The sequence below is a fragment of the Cebus imitator genome, unplaced genomic scaffold (assembly GCF_001604975.1).
Source record: "Cebus imitator isolate Cc_AM_T3 unplaced genomic scaffold, Cebus_imitator-1.0 Scaffold71, whole genome shotgun sequence".
In the NCBI taxonomy this organism is placed as follows: domain Eukaryota; kingdom Metazoa; phylum Chordata; class Mammalia; order Primates; family Cebidae; genus Cebus; species Cebus imitator.
In genome coordinates this window covers 1,956,176-1,966,497 of record NW_016107386.1, presented here as the reverse complement: position 1 = coordinate 1,966,497, position 10,322 = coordinate 1,956,176, and positions in this window count along the sequence as shown.

Sequence of the window (10,322 nt, the reverse complement as noted above, 5' to 3'; positions counted from 1 at the left end):
TGCCTCTCAGGTTCAAGCAATTCTCCTGCCTGGGCCTCCTGAGTAGCTGGGATTACAGGTATGTGCCACCACACCCAGCTAATTTTGTATTTTTAATAGAGACAGGGTTTCTCTGTGTTGGTTAGGCTGGTCTCGAACTCCTGACCTCAGGTGACCCGCCTGCCTCAGCCTCCCAAAGTGCTGGGATTATAGGCGTGAGCCACTGCACCTGGCCCTTTTTTTTTTTTTTTTTTTTAATTGAGACAGGATCTTGCTGTGTTGCCCAGGCTGGAGTGCAGTGGAATGATCATAGGTAACTACAGCCTCGAACTTCTGGGCTCGAACAGTTCTTCTGCCTCAGCCTCCCAAGTAGCTAGGACTGTAGGCACACATCACTGTGCCCCCCTAACTTTTTTATTTTTTGTAGAGACAGGTTTCTTGCTGTTAGCCAGGCTGGTCTTGAATTCCTGGCCTCAAGTGATCCTCCTGCCTTGACCTCCCAAAGTGCTATGATATAGATATGACCCACTGCCTGACCCTGGCCCTTGTTTTTTGTTTTTTGTTTTTATTATTATTATTTTTTTATGATGGAGTCTCACTCTGTTGCCCATGCTGGAGTACAGTGGCTCAATTGCAGCTCACTGCAAACTCTGCCTCCTGGGCTCCAGCGATTCTCCTGCCTCAGCCTCCCTAGTAGCTGGGACGACAGGCTCGCGCCAGCACACCTGACTAATTTTTGTATTTTTTTGGTAGAGACAGGGTTTCAGCATATTGGTTAGGCTGGTCTTGAACTCCTGACCTCATGATCTGCCTGCCTTGGCCTCCCAAAGTGTTGGGATTATAGGCGTGAGCCACACACCTGGCTGTTTTTTTGTTTTTTTATTTTTTTATTTTGTTTTTTTGAGACGGAGTCTTACTCTGTCGCCAGGCTGGAATGTAGTGGCGCAATCTCGGCTCACTGCAACCTCCACCTCCCGGGTTCGAGCAATTCTCCTGCCTCAGCCTCCTGAGTAGCTGCGACTACCGGTGCCTGCCACCACACCCGGCTGTTTTTTTTGTTTTGTTTTGCCTACCCAAATCAAAATGACTGGCTAATTTTTGTATTTTTAGTAGAGACGTGGTTTTGCTGTGTTGGCCAGGATAGTCTCATTCTCCTGACCTAGTGATCTGCCCGTCTACGCCTGCCCGTCTAGGATTACAGGCATGAGCCACCACACCTAGCCAGTCTGTTTCTTATTTTACAGTCTTGCTGTGTTGCCCAGGCTGGACTCCAACTCCTGGGTTCAAGCAATCCTCCTGCCTCAGCCTTTTGAGTATCTGGGACTGCAGGCCTGCACTGCCACACCAAGCTTCTAGGTTTTTTTTTTTTTTTTTTGAGACAGAGTCTCACTCTGTGGTCCAGGAGTGCAGTGGCACAATCTCGGCTCACTACAACCTCCACCTCCTGGGTTCAGGCGATTCTTCTGCCTTAGCCTCCTGAGTAGCTGGGACTACAGGCACGTGCCAGCACACCCTGCTGATTTTTTTTTTTTTCTTTTTTTAGTAGAGATGGGGTTTCACCATGTTGGCCAGGCTGGTCTTGAACTCCTGACTTCGTGATCCGCCCTCCTCGGCCTCCCAAAGTGCTGGGATTACAGGCATGAGCCACTGTGCAGAGCGCTTCTAGTATTTTTTAATACTAGTCATTAGTGCAAGATGGACTCTGGACACATACAGGAGGTACTGAGAAGAGGTTAAGATTAGGAAAGGGGAAGGAAGAGGAGCTTTGCAAAAAGGCAGACAGCAGAAGCAACTGGCTTGACTTATTCCAAGAGAGGTAAGTCCCTGTTTGTCCTGACTCCTAGAACAGCTCCCATCCAACTCCCTCTCCTGACCTTGGCCTTCTATATTTTCTCTCACACTTCTCTCACCCTTGAAATTCCTTCAACTACTTATTGGCACTGCTCTGTCTTTCAAGGAATAATCTTGACCTGGATGCTATGGCTTACACATGTAATCCCAGCAATTTAGGAGGCTGAGGAGGGAGGATCACTTGAGCCCAACAGTCTGAGACAGCAGTGAGCTGAGATTGCACTATTGTACTTTAACCTGGGTGACAGAGTGAGACTCTGACTCAAAAACCAAAAAAAAAAAAGGATGGATCTTTTTCCAAATAGACAGCAGATGATATATGTCTTATTGGTGGCCAAGCCTCTAGCATCTAACAGAATGCCAGGAACCTAGAATGTGAACTGTAACTTTTTTTTTTTTTTTTTTTGAGACAGAGTTTCACTCTTGTTACCCAGGCTGGAGTGCAATGGTGTGATCTCAGCTCGCCGCAACCTCCACCTCCTGAGTTCAAGCAATTCCCCTATCTCAGCCTCCCGAGTAGCTGGGACTACAGGCGTGCGCCACCATGCCCAGCTAATTTCTTTTTTGTATTTTTAGTAGAGTCAGGGTTTCACCATGTTGACCAGAATGGTCTCCATCTCTTGACCTCGTGATCCACCCGCCTCAGCCTCCCAAAGTGCTGGGATTACAGGCTTGAGCCACTGCGCCCGGCCAACTTTTTTTTTTTTTTTTTTGAGACAGAGTCTGACTCTGTCACCCAAGCTGGAGTGCAGTGGCAAGATCTCAGCTCACTGCAACCTCCGCCTCCCAGGTTCATGCAATTCTCCTGTCAGCCTCCTGAGTAGCTGGGATTAGAGACATGCGCCACCACACCCGGCTAATTTTTTTTTTTGTTTTGTATTTTTAGTAGAGATGGGATTTCACCATGTTGTCTAGGCTGGTCTCAAACCCATGACCTCAGGTGGTCCGTCTGCCTTGGCCCCCCAAAGTGCTAGGATTACAGGCATGAGCCACCATGCCCAGCCGGGAACTATAACTTTTGTTGAATGATTGCAACAATTTTTATAGATTATCCCTTACCCTGACACGTGACTCCTCCCCTCTTGTCCATTTGCTATTATCACCACCATCATTGTTTACAACCATCATTCATTTTTCTGCCAAAGCATTCTCTTAAAGTATGTACAAAATTCCCAGGAAACTTGTTAAACAAGGAGAAGACACCATGCTTGGATAAACTAAATCATATTCCTGGAGAAGAATCGAGGAATATGGTTTTTAATTTATTTTACACACACACACACACACACACACACACACACACACACACACACACATATATGACTTTTAAAAAAATTGAGACAGAGGCCAGGGGTGGTGGCTCAAGCCTGTAATCCCAGCACATTGGGAGGCTGAGGTGGGCGTCTCACCTGAGGTCAGGAGTTCGAAACCAGCCTGGCCAACATGGTGAAACCCCATCTCTACTAAAAATACAAAAATTAGCCAGGCATGGGGGCACAAGTCTGTAATCTCAGCTACTCAGAAGGCTGAGGCAGGAGGATTGCATGATCCTGTGAGGTGGACATTCAGTGAGCTGAGACCACGCCACTGCACTGCAGCCTGGGCAGCAGAGTGAGACTCCGTCTCAAAAAAATAAATAAGTAAAATAAAATAAATTGAGACAGAGTCTTGCTCTGTCTCAAGGTTAGAGTGCAGTGGCGTGATCACAGCTCAAGTACAGTTGCATGATCTCAGCTCACTACAACGTCTGCCTTCTGGGTTCAAGTGATCCTCTCATCTTAGCCTCCTGAGTAGCTGGGATTACAGGCGTGTGTTACCACGCCTGGCTAATTTTTGTATTTTTAGCAGAGACGGGATTTCACCATATTTGTCAGGATGGTCTCGAACTCCTGACCTTAAGTGATCCACCCGCCTTGGCCTCCAAAAGTGCTGAGATTATAGGTGTGAGCCACCACACTCAGCCTATTTTATATATGTTTAGAGACAGGGTCTTGCTCTGTCACTGAGGTTGGAGTGCAATCATAGCTCATTGCAGCCTCAAACTCCTGAACACAAGCAATAGTCCTACCTCAGCCTCCCAAGTAGCTAGGACTACAAGCACACACCACCATGCCCAGCTATTTTTTAAATTTCTTTTTTCTTTTTTTTTTTTTTGAGACAGAGTTTCACTCTGTTGCCCAGGCTGGAATGCAGTGGCACCATCTCGGCTCACTACAACCTTTGCCTCCCAGGTTCAAACAATTCTTGTGTCTCAGCCTTCTGCATACCTGGGATTACAGGGCCCGCCACCACACCCAGCTGATTTTTTTTATATTTTAGTAGAGATGGGGTTTCACCATGTTGCCCAAGCTGGTCATGAACTCCTGAGCTCAGGCAGTCTGCCCATCTTGGCCTCTGAAAGTGCTAGGATTACAGGTGTGAGCCACCATACCCAGCCTATTTAAACATTTTTTTTTAGAGACAGGGGTTTCACTATATGTCCCAGGCTGCTCTTGAACTCCTGGGCTCAAGCAATCCTGTCATCTTGGTCTCCTAAAGTACTGGGATTACAGGTGTGCTGCTGCACCTAGCTGGTTTAAGGTTTCTCACAAGGTTGTAGTCAAATGGCCAGTCAGGATGCAGTCATCTCAAGGCTTGACTGGTGTTGGAAAATCTGCTTCCAAGCTCACTGTCATGGTTTTTGGTCAGCCTCAGTTCTTCACTGGTTGTTGGTCAGAGCTTCAATTTTTTTGCCATGTGGGCCTCTTCATAGATTGCTTATAACAGGGCACTTTGATTTCCCCAGAACAAGAGATCCAAGAGAGAGGAAGAGAGAGAGAGAAAGAGAGAGAGAGAGAGAGAGAGAGAGAGAGAGAGACAGAAAATAGGAGCTTCTAATCCCACAGCTGCAGTCTTTTTATTTTTTATTTTTTTAATTTTTATTTTAATTAATTTATTTTTTTTTTTTGAGACGGAGTTTCACTCATGTTACCCAGGCTGGAGTGCAATGGCGCGGTCTCAGCTCACCGCAACCTCCGCCTCCTGGGTTCAGGCAATTCTCCTGCCTCAGCCTCCTGAGTAGCTGGGATTACAGGCACGCACCACCATGCCCAGCTAATTTTTTTTTTTTGTATTTTTAGTAGAGACGGGGTTTCACCATGTTGACCAGGATGGTCTCAATCTCTTGACCTCGTGATCCACCCGCCTCGGCCTCCCAAAGTGCTGGGATTACAGGCTTGAGCCACCGCACCTGGCCAATGCAGTCTTTTTATAACCTAATCTTAGAGGTGACATATCATCACTTCTGCCTTATGCTATTGGTCACAATCCTGGTACAGTATGGGAGGAAACCTACAGATGAGTGTGAATAACAGGAGGCTGCTTATTGGTAGCCATCTTGAGAGTTTCTTTCTCTCTCTCTCTCTTTTTTTTTTTCTGACACCATCCACCTAGAAATTGAGGGTTTCTGAACATACCAGGTCTTTGCAGGTCTGGAAATGCAATTTAGGCAGCATATCAGAGTATCAGAGTTCATCAGATTAAGGACGCTGATTCGCACAAATCAAGTTCACATGAAACCTCATCTTGGTATGACTTCCCCTCTTTTCCGGAACTCTTTAGCTAAACAAGTCTTCCTTTTAAACACAATAAATTTGTTCCCATTTCAGAGCCAATTCCCTGGCTGATTCTCTCTCTCTCACTCTTTTTTTTTTTTTTTTTTTGAGACAGACTCTGGCTCAGTCACCCAGGCTGGAGTGCAGTGGCACAATCTGGGCTCACTGCAGTCTCCGCCTCCCAAGTTCAAGCAATTTTTGTGCCTCAGCCTCCCAAGTAGCTGGGACTACAGGTATGTGCCACCATACCTCAGGAATCTTTGTATTTTTAGTAGAGATAGAGTTTCACCATATTGTAGTGACTGATTCTCTTACCACAGAATATTCTTTGAATGGCTAGATAGGTCTTCCTTGTGATTCAAGTCTTCCTTCAAATGTTCCCTCCTCAGAGGCTACACAATATAAAATTATTTCCTCTTATCTTTTACACTTTTCATCCCGTTATTTTCTTTTTTTTTGAGACGGAGTCTCACTCTGTCACCAGGCTGGTCTCGAACTCCTGACCTGGTGATCTGTCCGCCTGGGCCTCCCAAACTGCTGGGATTACAGGTGTGAGCCACTGTACCTGGCCTCTATCTCATTATTTTCTGATAGCACATATGGCTCTCCGAAATTGTTTTAACTCTTTGTTTACTTGAAGATTGTTTCCCAAAGAGAATGTAAGCTCCATTAATGTAAGCTCCATTCTGTTAAGAAGCGTTTTTTGTTTGTTTGTTTTTGGTCCGTTTTGTCATACTATAGTGCCTGGCATATGGAAGGTACTCAACAGATAAGCCATTATGCTGGTTTAATCCACATAGAAATATATGTCACATGAACTGGGCATTGTCTCACTTGATCAATACACCTTCTTCCCATAGAAAATTATTATTCTCAGTGGCTAATGCCTGTAATCCCAGCACTTTGGGAGGCCAAGGCAGGCAGATTACCTGAGGTCAGGACTTCGAGACCAGCCTTACCAACATAGAGAAACCCCATCTCTACTAAAAATACAAAATTAGCCAGGTGTGGTGGCACATGCCTCTAATCCCAGCTACTTGAGAGGCTGACTCAGGAAAATCACTTGAACTTGGGAGGTAGAGGTTGCAGTGAGATGAGATTGTACCGTTGCACTCCAGCCTGGGCGATAAGAGTGAAACTCCATCTCAAAAAAAAAAAATATTATACAAAGTGGCTTCAATTCTGTTAAAACTTGCGTGATAGGAAAAAGTAGATGGATGCTAATAAGAAGATTGGGCTCTAGGCTGGGCATGGTGGCTCATGCCTGTAATCCCAGCACTTTGAGAGACTGAGGTGGGCGGATCACAGGGGTTAGGTGATCAAGACCATCCTGCAACATGGTGAAACCCCGTCCTACTAAAAATACAAAAATTAGCTGGGCATGGTGGCTCGTGCCTGAAACTCAGAAGTTTTGCTCTTGTTGCCCAGGCTGGACTGCAATGGTGAAATCTCAGCTCATGGCAACCTCCACCTCCTGGGTTCAAGCAATTCTCCTACCTCAGCCTCCCGAGTAGCTGGGATTACAGGCATGAGCCACCACGCCCAGCTAATTTTGTATTTTTAGTACAGACAGGGTTTCTCCATGTTGGTCAGGCTGGTCTGGAACTCCTGACCTCGTGATCCACCCACCTCAGCCTCCCAAAGTGCTGGGATTACAGGCATGAGCCACCGCGCCTGACCTGTATTTTTAATAAAGAGGAGGTTTTGTCATGTTGGTCAGGCTGGTCTTGAACTCCTGACCTCAAGCGATCCACATGCCTTGGCTTCCCAAAGTGCTGGGATTACAGGCGTGCACCATCATGCGTGTTCTCCATAGACAATTGTAAGTCAGTTATTATAATCAGATGAGGCTTTGGCAAGCATGGAGTCAGAAAAGGACAAACAGTTGGAGATTCCAAATTTTTGGTGACCTATGGCTCTAAGGTTTTCCTTCATGGTCTTAGCAATGCACTTAAGGACTAGTAGTCACAACACTCCTGTTCAGGTGGCACTGAAGACCCAGAGATATATTATTACCTTTACTGAGTAGATTCTATAGAGATACCAGACTTAGATGAATAGATTGTTTCTTCAGAGGCTGAATAAAGGAAAAAAGTGGCAAAATGTTCTGTTTTCTTTTATATTAGTCTTCTTCTCAAAGCCTTATTACAATAAACCAGTAGCATTTTAATTACTTTTTATTTTATTTTATTTATTTATTTATTTTGATTTGGAGTCTTACTCTGTCACCCAGGCTGGAGTGTAGTGGCACAATCTCGGCTCACTACAACCTCTGCCTCCCTGTTTCAAGCGATTCTCCTGCCTCAGCCTCCTGAGTAGCTGGGATTACAGGCACACACCACCCAGCTACTTTTTGTATTTTTAGTAGAGACAATGGCTCACCATGTTGGCCAGAATGGTCTCCATCTCTTGACCTCATGATCCGCCCACCTTGGCCTCCCAAAGTGCTGAGATTACAGGTGTGAGCCACTGCACCCTGCCTATTTACTTTTAAAATATTTATTTAGCTGGGCGCGGTGGCTCACACCTGTAATCCCAATACATTGGGAGGCTGAAGGAGGAGGATCTTCTGAGGCTAAGAATTGGAGAACAGCCTGTGCAATATGTGAGACCCTCCAGCCCTCCAAAAAATTAACTGGGCATGGTGGTGTGTACTGGTAGTACCATCTACTCTGGAGGCTGAGGTGGGAGGATCCTTTGAGCTTGGAAGATCACAGTGAGCTATACTATGGTCCACCACTGTTACTCTGACTCACTGCACTGGATCCACACTCCAGCCCTGGATGACAGAGCAAAACCCTGTTGTCTCTCTAACAACAACAACAAAAGAAACAACATCTAAGAAATGGTCCAGAAAAGGTCCTCTCTTCTCATGAACTTTTTGTGGGAATGTATAGTGATGCAATATTTCCAAAGGCCAATTTTCTACTGTATTTCAAATATATGCATTATTTAACCCAGCAATTGAATTTCATAGAAACTATTCCTTAGAAAGATTGCACAAAAGTGCAAAGATGCATGTACATGACATCATAACAATATGTAACAGTGAGAAACTGTAAACAACTTAAATATTTATTTATTTATATTTCTTTGGTGTGTTCTGATTATTTATTTATTTTTGAGACAGAGTTTTGCTCTTGTTGCCCAGACTGGAGTGCAATGGTATGATGTTGGCTCACTGCAACCTCTGTCTCCCGGGTTCAAGCGATTGTCCTGCCTCAGCCTTCCAAGTAGCTGAGATTACAGGCATGTACCACCATGCCTGGCTAATTTTCTATTTTTAGTAGAGATGGGGTTATTCCATGTTGGTCAGGCTTGTCTCGAACTCCCAACCTCAGGTGATCTGCCACCTCAGCCTCCCAAACTGCTGGGAATACAGGCTGAGCCACTATGCCTGGCCAATATTATTTATTTACTTATTTGTTTTTAAAAGACGGGGTTTCACCATGTTGGTCAGGCTGGTCTTGAACTCCTGACCTCAGGTGATCCACTTGCCTTGGCCTCCAAAGTGCTTGGATTACAGGCATGAGCCACTGCGCCTGGCTATTTATTTATTTAATAGTGAAAACGTATGCATATATTTAGAATTAGCTGGACTCAGTTTCGATGATCCCAATTTTGTTGGCAACATCCAAAGCATTGTAATCAGGAGCCAGTGGAACATATGCCTTCTTCTCTCCATCAGGCCAAATCACTGTGTTGACCTTGGCCACATCAATGTAATAGAGCTTCTTCACAGCCTGTTTGATACGGTGTTGGTTGCTTTACTATCCACAATGAACACAAGTGTGTTGTCTTCTATCTTCTTCGTGGCCAACTCAGTGGAAACTTGATGATGGCATAGTGGTCAAGCTTGTTGTCCTGGGGGCGGTCTTCCGAGGATACCTGGGCTGCCTCCTGAGTCGCAGTGTCTTGGGCCGCCAAGGTGGGTGATGTGCAGATCTTCATTTTTTTGTGGCTGTGGCTACCTTTCAACACTGCCTTCTTGGCCTTTAAAGCCTTCACTTTGGCTTTAGGAGAGGCAGGAGCTTCCTTCTTTGCTTTCAGAGCCGTCTTGTGAAAAGATCATTTATTTCTTTTTGAGATGGAGTCTTATTCTGTCACCCAGGTTGGAGCGCTGTGGTGTGATCTTGGCTCACTGCAAACTCCATCTTCTGGGTTCACGCGATCCTGGGACCACAGATGTGAGCCACCACATCTGGCTAATTTTTGTATTTTTGATAGAGACAGGGTTTCACCATGTTGTCCAGACTGGTCTCAAACTCCTCAGTTCAAGTGCACCCACCTCGGCATCCCAAAGTGCTGGGACTACATGGGTGAGCCACTGAACCTGGGCCAGAAACAACTTAAGTATAAATAATGATACATTCATACTGTAGAACTGGTGCTAAAAGCTCAGTAAATATTTAGCTAGTGAAGGGATTAATATATTGTTACATTAAAAAAAGCCAGTCATAAAACCATATATACAGATTGATCACATATTGAACAAAAGACCCATTTGTGCCCCTATATATTTTTCCATTCATAGAAAAAAACATCAATGAATACATACTAAAAGTAACAAGGGGTTAAATCTGGGCAGTAGAACTGTAATTTGCAGGCCCAGTACATTTTTTACTCTATACAGTTTTGTATTTTTTTAAATAATTTTTATGCTTTTGTAATAAAGTTATTTAAAAATAGAAAACTGGCTGGGTGCGGGGGCTCAGGCCTGTAATCCCAGCACTTTGGGAGGCCGAGGTGAGCAGATCACAAGGTCAAGAGATCGAGACCATCCTGGCCAAGATGGTGAAACCTGGTCTCTACTAAAACACAAAAATTAGCTGGGTGTGGTGGTGAGGGCCTGTAGTCCCAGCTACTTGGGAAGCTGAGGCAGGAGAATTGCTTGAACCC